This window comes from Orycteropus afer, unplaced genomic scaffold, assembly GCF_000298275.1.
Source record: "Orycteropus afer afer isolate SDZICR_OR568_19922 unplaced genomic scaffold, OryAfe1.0 scaffold00043, whole genome shotgun sequence".
NCBI classification, from domain to species: domain Eukaryota; kingdom Metazoa; phylum Chordata; class Mammalia; order Tubulidentata; family Orycteropodidae; genus Orycteropus; species Orycteropus afer.
Window position 1 is genome coordinate 3,780,215 of NW_006921630.1, and position 13,695 is coordinate 3,793,909.

Genomic DNA, 13,695 nt, shown 5'->3' on the forward strand with positions numbered 1-13,695 from the left:
GCAGTGCGCTGGTCGCTGTTCCCAACAAAGAATGAATCCGAAAACCTCCAGGGCGAGCAGCGAGCTGCTCGCTCCAGGAAGTATATAGTCCGGAATGCCGTTCTTCCAGCTTGTCCCTGGGATAGCATTGCAGGTAGGCCACACCCCTGGGGAAACTCCCCTTAGGCAGACCGGCCACTTAAACTCAGTCATGTGATCCATCATGGGAACCACCACTCACAACTGGAGTCCAGCCAAGTTGACACATCTTCAACTATCACAGATGCCTTATCCACTGTGCTACCAGAGCTCTATTAATAAAGACCAGAAGAGTTCATTGTCTAAATCAGTGGTTTTAAAATCTAACAGGATATGAAATATCACCTGTTACTGTGATGTGCCATGGATTTTGTTCTGACTCATAGCAAGCCTGTGTACAACAGAACAAAACACTGCCCAGTCCTGGACCATCCTCACAGTCATTGCTGCATTTGAGCCTGTTGGTGCAGCCACTGTGTCATTCCATCTCATCGAGTCTTCTTTTTTGCTGATTCCCTACTTTTGGGCAAATTAGCTGCAAAATACCTCTGTGAGATGTTAAAAAGCAAAGGTAACATTTTGAGGACTAAGATGTGCTTAATCCAAACTGTGGTATTTTCAGTCAGCTCATATGTAAGCAAAACCTGGACAGTGAATAAGGAAGACTAAAGAAGAATTGATGCACATGAACTATAGTGTTGGAGAAGAATGTTGACTATACCATGGACTGCCAGAAGATCAAACGGTGAAAAAAAAAAATCATGTAGGGAACTGAAACACACACACATATATGCTTGGGCCCCACCTCAGACCAGTTAAATCATAATCTCTGGATGAGAGTCCAGTCATCTTTTTTTAAAATTCTCCCAGATGATTCTAATATGCAACCAAGATTGAGAACCATTTGTCTAAATGATTAGTGAAATATTAGAAACTTTCCTAGTCGATGTCTTACCTGTGAGCATCAGTGCTTTCTTTTGTATCTTCAGGTCTGCTGTAAGAATCTCACAACAGAGCTGTTCTCAGTGGCCCATATTTACTCACAAACAAATTGCTGCATTGTACATTAGTTGCCATTCCAACTGTTTAATGCCACTGTTTCAGATGGTCAGTGTAAATTTATGAAATATTGCTTTACTGAAGCACGGTGACCTCTGGCCAGCCTAAGATTCTCAGTCTTTGGGGTAAATAATGAAATTTAATTCATAGCACCTGAACTGCAGTACTATTTCAATTTTTGCATTCTCATTGCTATTATATTTCAGTATACTTTAGTTCTTTCCTCTACTGCTTTAACAATTCTATATCCATCTTCCTTCTCTTAACTGACCCAGGTGCATGGAGTTAAAAAAATACATGATAGAATCACACTGCGGTGATAACCATTTTAATAAGGAATATGTTTATATTCACACATATATATGAATATATAACATAGTATATGAATATAAGATGTTTTTACCAGAGGTGAATATTATATAATAAACAGAGATGTCAGAAAGGAAAAATTATAGTCTGAATATATCAAATATTAACCATACTTTATGTATGTAATCAGGATGGGTGGAATTTTTAAATCTTTTCATGGTAGATATCTGAGAAAATATAAAATTTGGAGATACAAGTCTTGGGGCAGAGGAAAAAGGACAACTAAGTTTAGGTAAGACCTCAATACAGCTCTTTAGGGGAAAGGCAGGAGTTGGGCAAGTAAGGAAAGAAAAGGGAGCCGTCTTGGCAGGGATTATTGCCAAGACCGTAAACTTGGAAGAATCAAAGAACAATGTAAACCCTCCTTGATTATAGTAATTCCTAGAAAGAGGTTTGTGGCAGTTCTAACCAATGCAGATCAGTTTATCCTGCTAGGGAAGAGGACTGTTTGAGAGAGAGAACAGAATGAACTCACTTCTATAGCTCCATCTTAAAGAAAATGCTCTCAACCCCTCTTCCATTAAACCATAACTTTAAAATGGGGGAGGGGGAGCACAACACCTGCCATTCCATAATTAGAGGTAAATGTTTTGTTAGCCTAATGCTCACTTAAGGGAGCATATAATTAATCACTAGGAAAGAAGACCGGGCAGTCTACTTCCATAGAGATACCACCTTGGAAGCTCAAGTCGGAGTTGCTATGAGTTGAATCGACTCGATGGCAGTGAGTTTGGTTTTTTTTGTTTGTTTGTTTGTATGTCTATAATTAATATATGTATAATTAAGATCAGATGTTTTCCTCTTTCACAGAAGTTAGGAAGCCTTGCCAACTTCTCAACTTTGCTAGGATTAACTGTATAAAAGTTATTTTGCCCTTCTGCGTCATAACTATACTCAGCAAAGCATGAGCATTATTGGCTAAACAATAATACTCCTGATGTGACTTCATAGCCCCAGGCCTTTTAATTCTATAGCCATTACTAGTACCATTCCACTAGATTGTTAAGTGCTTTGTTTTATATTAACATCTACTAATTTTATTTTAAGGAGCTCTGGTAGCATAGTGCCTAAGGCACTTGACTGCTCACCAGAAGGCTGGTGGTTCAAACCCACCAGCCACTCCTTGGAAGGAAGGTTGGGCAATCCTACTTCCGTAGTGATACTGCCTCGGAAACCCAAGGAGGGGTCGCTATGAGTCGGGGCCGACTCGACGGCAAACAACAACAACAATTTTATTTTAAAGAAATGTTCGTATGGACAAAATTCTTGAGAGAGTATGGGGTGGCTCTTTCTAAAACTCAAAAAGGATTTGAATAGACATTTCTCTAAAGAATATAGACAAATTATCACTATATACCGGAAAAGATGTCCAATATCATTAGCCATTATTTACTGCCATCAAGTTGATTCGGACACTTACTGACCCTGTAGGATGGAGTAGAACTGCCCCAAAGGGTTTCCAAGGCTGTAAATCTTTGCAGGAGTTGTTGTTGTTAGGTGCCGTGAAAGTCAACTCTGACTCATAGAAATCCTATGTACAACAGAACAAAATGCTGCCCAGTCCTGTGCTAGCCCATAGTCCTTGCTATACCTAAGCCCGTCATTGCAGCCACCGTGTCAGTCCATCTTGCCAAGGGTCTTCCTCTTTTTTGCTGACCCTCCACTTTACCAAGCATGATATTTTTCTCCAAGAATAATCTCTTCTGACAACATGACCAAAGTAGGTGAGATGAAGTCTGGCCATTCTCGCTTCCAAGGAGCATTCCAGCTGCACTTCTTCCAAGACAGACTGTTCACTCTTCTGGCAGTCCATGATACTTTCAGTATTTTTGGCCAACACCACAACTCAAAAGCATCAACTCTTCAGTCTTGCCTATTCATTGTGCAGCTTTCACATGCATGTGAGATGATTGAAAATACCAAGGCTTGGGTTAGGCACCTTAGTCTTCAAAGAGACATCTTTGCTCTTCAGCACTTTAAAGAAGTCTTTTGCAGGAGATTTTCCCAATGTAGTTTCTCAGTGTATTCATCATCTGATTTCTTGACTGCTGCTTCCATTGGTGTTGATTGTGGAACCAAGTAATGTGAAATCTTTGACAGCTTCAATCTTTTCTCCATTTATAGTGATGCTGCTTATTGGTCCAATTGTGAGGATTTTCTTTTTCTTTATGTTGACATGTAATCCATACTTAATCTTCATCAGTAAGTGCTTCAACTCATTTTGGAGTAGATGGCTTATCTTTCTCCTGTGGAGCAGCTGGTAGGTGTGAAACTGCTGACCTTTTGGTTAGCAGCCCAGTGCTTTAACCACTGGCCCACCAGTGCTCCTTTCATTAGCCATTAGGAAAACCACAATGAGATAACACTGCATACATAACATAGGTGTTGGATATACACTAAGAGAGGGACAAATAATAAGTGTTAGCAAGGATGTGGAGAAATTGGAGCCCTTATAAATTGCTGGTAGAAATGTAAAATGGTGCACCTGTTGTAGAGAAGAGTTTGGCAATTCTTTCAAAAACTAAACATAGAATTAATGTTATGACCCATCAGTTCCACTTCTAGATATATATACACAAGAAAGCTGAAGACATATGTTCCCACAAAATCCTATACACAAGTGTTTGTAAAAGTATTATTCATAATAGCTAAAAAGTGGAAATAACCCACATGTCTATCAACTGACAAATAGATAAACAAAATGTGGTCTGTTCATATAATGGACATAAAAAGAAAAGTACTGATACATGCTACAACGTGCATGAACCTTGAAAACATATTAAGTGAAGGAGCCCAGACACAAAAAGCCATATATATTGTATGATTCCATTGATATGAAGTGTCTAGAATAGGCAAACCCGTATAGAAAATAGATTGATGGTTGCCAGGAGGTGGGGAAAAGGGGAATGGGTAAGTGACTGCTAATGAATAAATAATTTCGTTTTGAGATAATGAAAATGTTCTGGAATTAGTGGTGATGTTGGTGGCACAACTTTGTCAATATACTAAAATTAAAAACATTGAATTGTTTACTTTAAAAAAAAGTAAAGAGTTAAAGTACTTTTAAGAGTTAAAGCTGCTTTAAAAAAAAAAAAAAAGAAGAGTGAAAGACCAGATTTAGAAGACTTAGGAAAAAAGGATATAAAATTTTAATGCTTTGTTATACTGATTATAACAACAACAACATACTGATTATAAGTTTGAAATGCCAATATGTTGGATATTGGGTTAGATGAAATATATATTGGCGTGGAGAAAAGGCAACAAAAAATACATTATTTTATATATCGACTGCCATTTTCTACAATTTTTTTTAAGGTATTCATTACTTATACTTTGCATATTTGCATTTATTTTTATTGTGCATGGGGTGCAAACTTGTTTTACATTTAATAGTTCATGTACATCATAATTTTGCCTCCTATAAGAAAAATAGTACTATACATTTCACTCAAGCATGTGAAAATACGAAGCATAACATTTGGTTTAAAAAGAAAAGGTAAAATTATGACAGTCATATATATATATATATATATATATATATATATATATATATGAAATGTTTCTTTAATATTTTCAAACTATTAATAAATTTTCATATCTTAAGTCATATCTTAATGTACTTTATGATCTCTCATAAGCTTATATCTATTAATAAGTTGACCTCTTGCATTCCATACGTAGTCATCTCTGCCTCTTCAAGCCCATATGTGGGCTTGTTTAATGGGATGGTGTTAAGATATTCATATTAGAAGGATTATTTTATGACTTTTGGATTTGTTGTTGTTGTTGTTATGTTCGGTCGAGTTGGACCCAACTCATAGCGACCCCACCTTGGGTTGCCGAGACCGCATCACTACAGAAATAGATTGCCCAACCTCCTTCTAAGGAGTGGCTGGTGGGTTTGAACCACCAGCCTTCTGGTTAGCAGTCAGGTGCCTTAGGCACTATGCTACCAGAGCTCCTGACTTTTGGATAGCATTGAAATTAATGATTAACAAGTCAGGAAATTAGGTGGTGAAACTTAACCACCACCGCATCTCTGCCCTATCCAACCATAGCTTTATTTCTCTGACCCTAGCAGAGTCACAAACAGATGAGCTTTAGGCTGTACACTCTGTGGTGTTGAAGGGCAAGGCTTGATGAGATGGTGCCTGCCCCTGCCTTGAAACTCCACATGTGGCCCAAGGCCTCAACTCAGTGGGAGCAATTCTCTTGGCCACTCCCCAATCCAGGTACCTAGTAGGTTATAGCGGCAGGCTATTGGAAGGGAAGAAGCCTGGCTTAACCTCCCTGCCCCCTGACCAGGGCATGGCACATGAGCCTCATAGCTGGCTACAGGAGCACTTGGTAGCCAGTGGATTACCCACACGCTAAGCCATGGAATGGAGTCCCAGGCATCTGTGAAAATTGTACTTGCCCCACAAATACTCTATACCCAAGGAGCATGACATTAAGTTGTTGTTGTTGTTGTTACGTGCTGTCGAGTCAGCACAAATTTGCCCGATGATTTCTTGACTGCTGCTGCCATGGAAGTTGATTGTGAATCCAAGTAAAATGAAATCCTTGACAACTTCAGTGTTTTCCCCATTTATTATTATATTGCTTGTTGGTCTGGTTGTGAGATTTTCTTTATGTTGAGGTGTAATCCATACTAAAGCCTGTAGTCTTTGATGTTCATAAGTAAGTATTTCATGTCCTCTTCACTATCAGCAAGAAAGGTTGGGTCATATGCATATCGCAAGTGTGAATGAGTCTTCCAACAGTCCTGATACTGAATTCTTCTTCTTCTTGGATTATTTGCTCAGCATACAGAATGAATAAGTATGATGAAAAGATATGACCCTGAAACACACCTTTCCTGATTTTAAACCATGCAGTATCCCTTTGTTCTCTTTGAACAACTGTCTTTTAGTCTGTGTACAGGTTCCTTGTGAACACAATTAAGTGTTCTGGAATTCCATTCTTTGCTTTGTTATCTATAATATGTTATGATCCACACAGTCAGATGCCTTTGTGTAGCTAATAAAACACAGATAAACATCTTTTTGGTCTTCTCAGCTTTAGGACAAGATTCATTTGACATCAGCAATGATATCCCTTATTCCATGTCCACTTCTGAATTTGGCTTTAATTTGGCAGTTCCCTGTACTGTTGCGATGGTTTTTGAGTTATCTTCAGCATAATTTCACTTGCACATGATAGTGATGATATTTTTTCAATAATTTCTACAGTCTGATGGATCACCTTTCTTTGGAAGAGGCACAAATAAGATCTCTTCCAGTCATCTGGTCAGGTAGCAGTCTTCCAGATTTCCTGGCGTAGACAAATGAGCATCTCCAGTGTTGCATCCATTTGTTGAAACATCAGTTGATATTCTGTCGATTCCTGGACCTTTGTTTTTCAGCAATGCCTTCACTGCAGCTTGGACTTTTTCCTTCCATGTCAGTTTTTGATCATTTGCTACTTCCTGAAATGGTTGAATGTCGACATACTGTTTTTGATATAGCCAAAGATTCAGCAGGGGATATAAAATAAGAATAGAACTACTTATTGGCCCAGACAGAAGGAAACAATTCTCTAAACAAAGTCTTAGATATTCAGAATTGAGAGAGATTAGTCCTGTTGGAGAAATCAAGGATTTCTCCTAAGGAGTTGAAATAAATGGGGTACAGACATTCAGTAAGAATAAAATTAGATGTGTATCTCACACCTTAGACAAGAATAAATTCCAAATGGATTAGAGGTCTGCTAAAGAGACAAGGAGGCAGTATCTTCTGACCTCCTTTAACTATTCAAGAGGAAGACAGAATCACCATCAGCAGCCCGAGATCTGTTCTTATGAGGCCAGACATGCCACCACCCTCCAGCCCTCTTACTAACCTTGATATCACTGTCCCTCTGCTAGGTTCAATAATCACTGCAGTAGCCACACAGAACTCACAGATTATAGGGTTTATTAGGGAAGCAATAGGTTACAATTTAAGTTCAGGAATGCACTCAGTCTCTCTCAGCCAGCCATCTCTCTCATCAGCGGACCGTTTCTTTCAGTCTCTCAGTAGCATGCGTCTCTCTCACATCTCTTTCTCAGCAGCATGTCTCTCTTAGCTGGTGGTCAGAGAGATTATCTCCTGTGTCTCTAGGAGGGCTCATTTTAAGTCTGGAAGAGTGACAAAACTAACCAATCCCAACATCAGAATTCTATATAGCTGAGAAAGAGCAAACTTCCCAGATTGCTTCGTGCTGCTTCAGGTGGATGACTTTAACAGGCAGCTACTCAGTTGCTCATGGCAAAGTGGGAATTACAAAGACTGTGGCTAGAAAAGCCACACCAAGTAATTTACTGCACTACAAGGTCTAAATGAAAACATAAACAAAATTAATATTAAACCAACTACTGGGAGAAAACATGGATGAATTCCTCTATAATCTTAATGTAGTAAAAAAAAAAAAAAAAAACAAAACTTTCTGTAATAACTGCTGAAAAGCCCAATGCAATTTAAAAAAAAAAAAAAAAATGAAAATTTGTCTACATAAAAATGTGTTTAAATTTTTTTCTTTCTTTAATTGCATGGCAAGAAACACCACAACTTAAAAGAGAACCTGTAGTCTTCAAGAAAACCTTCATAACATACATCATGGAAAAAAGGTTAATACCCCTAATATATAAAGAACTACAGGTAGTCCCCAGGTTGTGATATATTTGAGTTACAAGTCACAGTGAACTGTGTTTATGACCATCTGGTTTGTTTGTTTTTGGTACATCTTATCATTTGTAATATGTAGAACATACAGCATAATAGCACATAATTTGCTGATGTTATCTTTCTCAGATATTCACTCACAGATGTTCAGTGTTATGATTTACTGTTCAAAACACTGCTGTATAACAGGGCTATGGCAATAATAATAAACTAAAAAAAAAAAAGTATTCAACTTATGTCAGAATCAACTTACATTGGACTCATCAGAACAGAATCCTATTGTAAGTTAGGGACTACCTCTATCAAAAAATGAGGAACAAAGCATCAAAACCCAGTAGAAAACATAGAAAAAAGACATTAGCAGACAATTCACAAAAAAAGATATATAGTTGTCTTAAACATATGAAAACAACGTTCACACTCACTTATAATCAGAGAAATGCAAATTAAAACAACACAAACATACTATTTCACCTCTTAGGCTGGCAAAATACTAAAGAGCCTGACAACAAATTCATTTTACGAGATTTCGGAGAAACAAACACTCTTATGCATTATGGCTTATGGGAATGCAAGCTGATACATCTCTTCTGGAGGGGATTTTGGTAGTTACTTATCAAAACTACATATACATTTGCTTTCCCCAGAAATCCTACTTCTAGGAATCGGCCATGAAGGTACTCTTTACCAATGTGAAAATACACTTGAACAAGGTTATCCATTGCAGCATTTTTAATTGCAAAATGTAGGAAACAACCCATTGCCTACTCATGACATGGAAGCCAACTTGAAGGAGCTTGCAATAGCCCAAACTAGAACACTTTGAGCAACAAAATAATGGTAGCATTGGATTATAATCTATAGAATAAAACATGAATATCCATTAGTGTATACTGCTATGAATACATAATAGACTATATAAATCATTGGAAAGATAGCTCTTCCTTACAGAAGAATTCCAGTTAATGTGGAAGGAATAAGCAAAATACTGAGTCCCCATTAGGCAAACATCACAGCAATAATTATTACAGGTGAGATCCACTGACAGATGCTAAAATCAGTGGACAACAATTTGAAGACAAACAGGATATTTGTATAATATCAAAGTATCTCACCCAAGATATTTATTAATTACAAAGGGAAAACTAGTTGAGAAACTCATCAGATAATACCTGCACCAGTGATCAAGGTTAACAGCACAAGTGTTAAGACATGTTGATATGAACCCCATGTTATGATGTATTGAAAGGGGCATACAGTTGTGAGGTTTTCTTGCCAAATATGTGTAGCCTCAATCTAATGATGAGAACACCTCAGTCAAACCCAAATGGGGAGACATTCTACAAAATAACTCAGCACTACCATTCAAAAGTGTCAAAGACATGAAAAAGAAGGAAAGAATGTGGAACTGTCACAGATTAGAGGAGACTAAGACATAATAAAATGCAGTGTGGGATTATGAATAGGATCCTGAAACAGAACAAGGACATCAGTGGATATGGTAGGACAAATAGCTGCCCCCAAAAATGTCTATACCCTAATCCCCAAAACCTGTGAATATGTTATTTTATATGGCAAAAGGAACTTTTGCAGGGGTGATTAAGGTTAAGGACCTTGAGATGGTGTGGAGATTACCCTGGATATATTTGTGTGAGTCCAAAAATTATTTTTAGTTTATGATAGAACTTTTTATCTTCAGTACTTAAATTTGGGGGAAAAAAAAACAACACTAGGAGAGAAATTAAGATGGTTAACTATAAAGCACTGTGCCACTGTTTGTACTTGCAGTTACTGGAAGATAAACTCAGTCAATGAAATATGATGAATGGAAAGTGGAGTTTAACATTTTTAGTTACCCTTTTTCCCTGTTAATTTTCTACAGTTACATTTTAGTCAACATTTATTGAGCATCTGCAAAGTCCTAAGTTATATTAGGAGAGCAAGAAACAGAAGAACATATATGGCATAGCCCTTCTTCTTGGGTAATTACAATCCATAATATGAACAGGTAAAACTACCAAAATATATGGAGGTTAAGTTACCAGTTAAATTGAGATTTGTAAAGCAAGAAAGAAAACAATTGACATTTTCTTAGTGAGTCATGTAACATTCTAAGGAACTACTACTGAATATACCATAATCATTAAGAATTGCTCTGATACTGTCCTTAATTCCATATGAAATCCTTAATCACTGATATGAAAAAGTCTCGAACACAATTGAAGCAGAGTTTTGATGTACTGCACTGTATTTGTATGTGAAAGGTGATGACATGTTTCTCTGCCACCACCCAAGGTTTCTTCTTCTCCTTAAGGGAACAGCTGCAGTGCTAGGATGCTGGCAAGTCAGTGTGTCTGATTACCACCACTGAGGCTTCTGAGAGTGGTTGCATAGCAGCCGTTTTATTTCAGTTACCAGTCATGCTTGGATAGCCAAGTTCAGTCTTCAGGGGTTACTCCAATTTGCAGGTGGTGATGACTTTTGTTATCGTTAGCTTGACATTTACCTCGCTCCAGAGAGACAGGCAGCATTTCACTTTTTCTTTCACTAGCACTTGCTAATTTCAAGTCTCATTTTGACACAAAAAAGTGAGACCAACTAATTAAAGTAAGTCATTTTAGTTGTATTAATTCTTATGACAATCTAGTTATTCTAAATGATGCGCTTTTTGCTATTTTTAAGAATTGTAGATGACAGCTACAGCATTTCAAAGGCAAATTGGATAGAACAGGATTTGCTTTGAGGATTTTGTTAGTGTTCTTTTAGATTAGGTTGGTGTCATTTGGGAGGATGAAATCAGGGTTGTTTTTTTTTGTTTGTTTGCTTGTTTGTTAAGCGTTTCTTTCCTTGGTTTTCATTCATGCTGTTGGATTTTTATAGGATGCTTACGGGAGCATCATTTGTCTTTACATTTCTATATGACACCATAACTCTATATGGAAGAGAGAAAAGCATTTTTCTCTTGGCACCTATTTTTAAGTTTTATATTCATGTTTTTTCCCTATTACACTTAGTGACCACAGAATCAGTTACATATAAAAATAATTTCTATAGGGTTTCAATTTTACTTCAATTTAATTATATACATAGAACCACTAGTGGCAAATTCTTATAAATCAAGTGTCACAGTAGTTTCTTCTTTCCCTCACATTTTTTGAACTGTCATCTTGCATTTTTGCATCTTTATGGTATATAGTTCTGTAATGTGTGTAGACATCTAGTACATATGAGAAAAATGAGTAGAGTGCTTGATGAGGAATTAGAAGTGGAGTAGTAGTGTACTGTATTTATTAAAAGCAAGGGTTCCAGAGTTAGGCTGCTGGGCTCAGAATTCATCTCTGACACTTAGCAGCTGTGTGACCTGGGAAAAGTCATATACCTTCCCTGTATCTCAACTATTGATACTCTATTATTGATGAAGAAAATAAGCTGTTCATATATTGCACATTCTTGCTCAAAATTTCCTGCTAAATCAGTACACATTTCTGTTTTCATGGCTAAAAGTATTTCTCTCCGAAAAACAAGTGCTTATTTATTTATGACTACTTCAAACTGTCTTGTCCATAATTGTTGGTTTTTTTAGACATTGCTTTTTCTTTCAATCAGAGTAAAAGATGAGGTTCTGATAATGACCTGCAGGGTCACAGCTGTCAACATCACCACCACTGCCATGACCACCATCATCCTGCCACTTTCTGACCTCATCCTGCTACCTTTTTTCCATTCTAGTCTCACTGACTTTGTGGCTGTTCCTTAAACATGCTAACCTTACTTCTACCTTAAAGCCTTTTCTTAGCCTGTTCCCTTTTCCTAGAATGCTTTTTCCCCAGGCTAACTCACCTTCCATTATTTATTAAAATGTAGTCCTTTTCCATAAGGCCTCTGACCACTCTCTATTCCTTGCCTCTTTGCAGCTCAGCTTTTGTATAACATTTGTCTTTATTTATTCATGATGTTCATTGTTGTCTTTCTCCTTTCACTAATATATTAGCTTCATGAGTATAGGGAATTTTGTCAGTTTTATTAATTGATATATCCCAAATGCCTCAAAGACATGGCAATAGTAGGTGCTCAGTAAATGAATAAATGAATAAACTTCAAGTACTAGCAGTATACTGGGTTTAAATCCTAACTATTTATTAACTGTGTGACTTAAAGCAGGTTACTTAATACCTACTTCATGGAGTTGCTACATGGATTAAATGGCATTACGTATGAGAAAGCACCTGGCCAGTGCTTGATACCCCAGAAGCATTCAGTCAATTCATTCTGTCAGCAAATGGTTTTTGAGCATTTACAGTGTACCAAGTATCACTTTAGGCACCAGGGCACATCAATAAACTGAACAGCCAGAAATCTCTATTGTGGAACTTATTTCTAGTTTTCTTCCCTTCTTTTGATATGGTATTTGTAGGAGGAAAAATGTTGATTCTACCTAGTCTATTCAGTAGTCTCTCACCCTAGATTCATATTTAATTGATAATTATGGATATAAGGAGCTCTGGTAGCACAGTGCCTAAGGCATCTGACTGCTAACCAGAAGGTTGGTGGTTCAAACTCAAGCAAGCAAGCAAGACTGGGCAATCTATTTCTGTAAAGATTTACCACCTCGGAAACCCAAAGGGGGTCCGCTATGAGTAGGAATCAACTCAACAGCAGTTGATTTGGTTGGTTTGGTATTTACGGGTATCCATATTCCATCATTTCTTTCTTTCTCTTTCTTTCTTTATTTATTTATTTATAATTTTTATTGTGATTTGAGTGAAAGTTTACAGAGCAAATTTATTTTTCATACAGCAGTTCATATACATATTGTCTCATGACATTGATTACAATTCCCCACAATGTAATAGCTCTCTTCCTACTATGTTCCATCATTTTCAAAACACTTTTGATTTCAGTTATCTTACTTAATATTTGAAGTGGCCTAGAATAAGATTTTTTCATCCTCATCTTAGAGATGAGAAATCTGAAACTTGGAAGTTGTGACTTCCCCAAGGTCATTCAATCAGGAGGAATTAGAGCTAGGATTTAAAGCCACATTTTCTGTTCTTTCCATGGTAGCACTTGTACAAACACCACAAGAACTGTTATTCTCATGGCTGCCTATTTTATTTTTATTCTACAAACATTTATTGAGCACTTACTAAAGGCCAGATATCAGTCCTCCTTGAGAACACAAAGATTGTTTAGTCTCTGTCCTAGAGAGTTCAGAATTTATTAAGAAAGACTAATGACACATCAGTGGTCTTGCAGTGTGCTAAATGTAAGGCTAAATCTATTTACAGATACTTGAAAAGACACCTAATCTAGAAAAAAAAAAAAAAAGAACCAAACCCACTGCTATCAAATCAGTTCTGACTCTTAGTGACCCCCATTGGGTTTCCAAGGCAGTAAATTTTATAGAAGTATGTTGCCCCATCTTCCTTACGCAGTGTGGCTAGTAGGTTTGAACCACCAACCTTCTGGTTAGCAGTCAAATGCCTGAGGTACTGTACCACCAGAGCTCCAATCTAGAACAGGGTTTAAAAAAAAAAAAAAAAAA

General features: G+C 37.2%; 1 protein-coding gene across 1 annotated transcript in view; it reads left to right on the plus strand.

Moving 5' to 3' along the window:
* The window catches only part of RASAL2 (RAS protein activator like 2), a 559,503-nt gene that overhangs the window by 436,891 nt on the left and 108,917 nt on the right, over positions 1-13,695 (plus strand). The gene's annotated exons all lie outside the window — the stretch shown is intronic.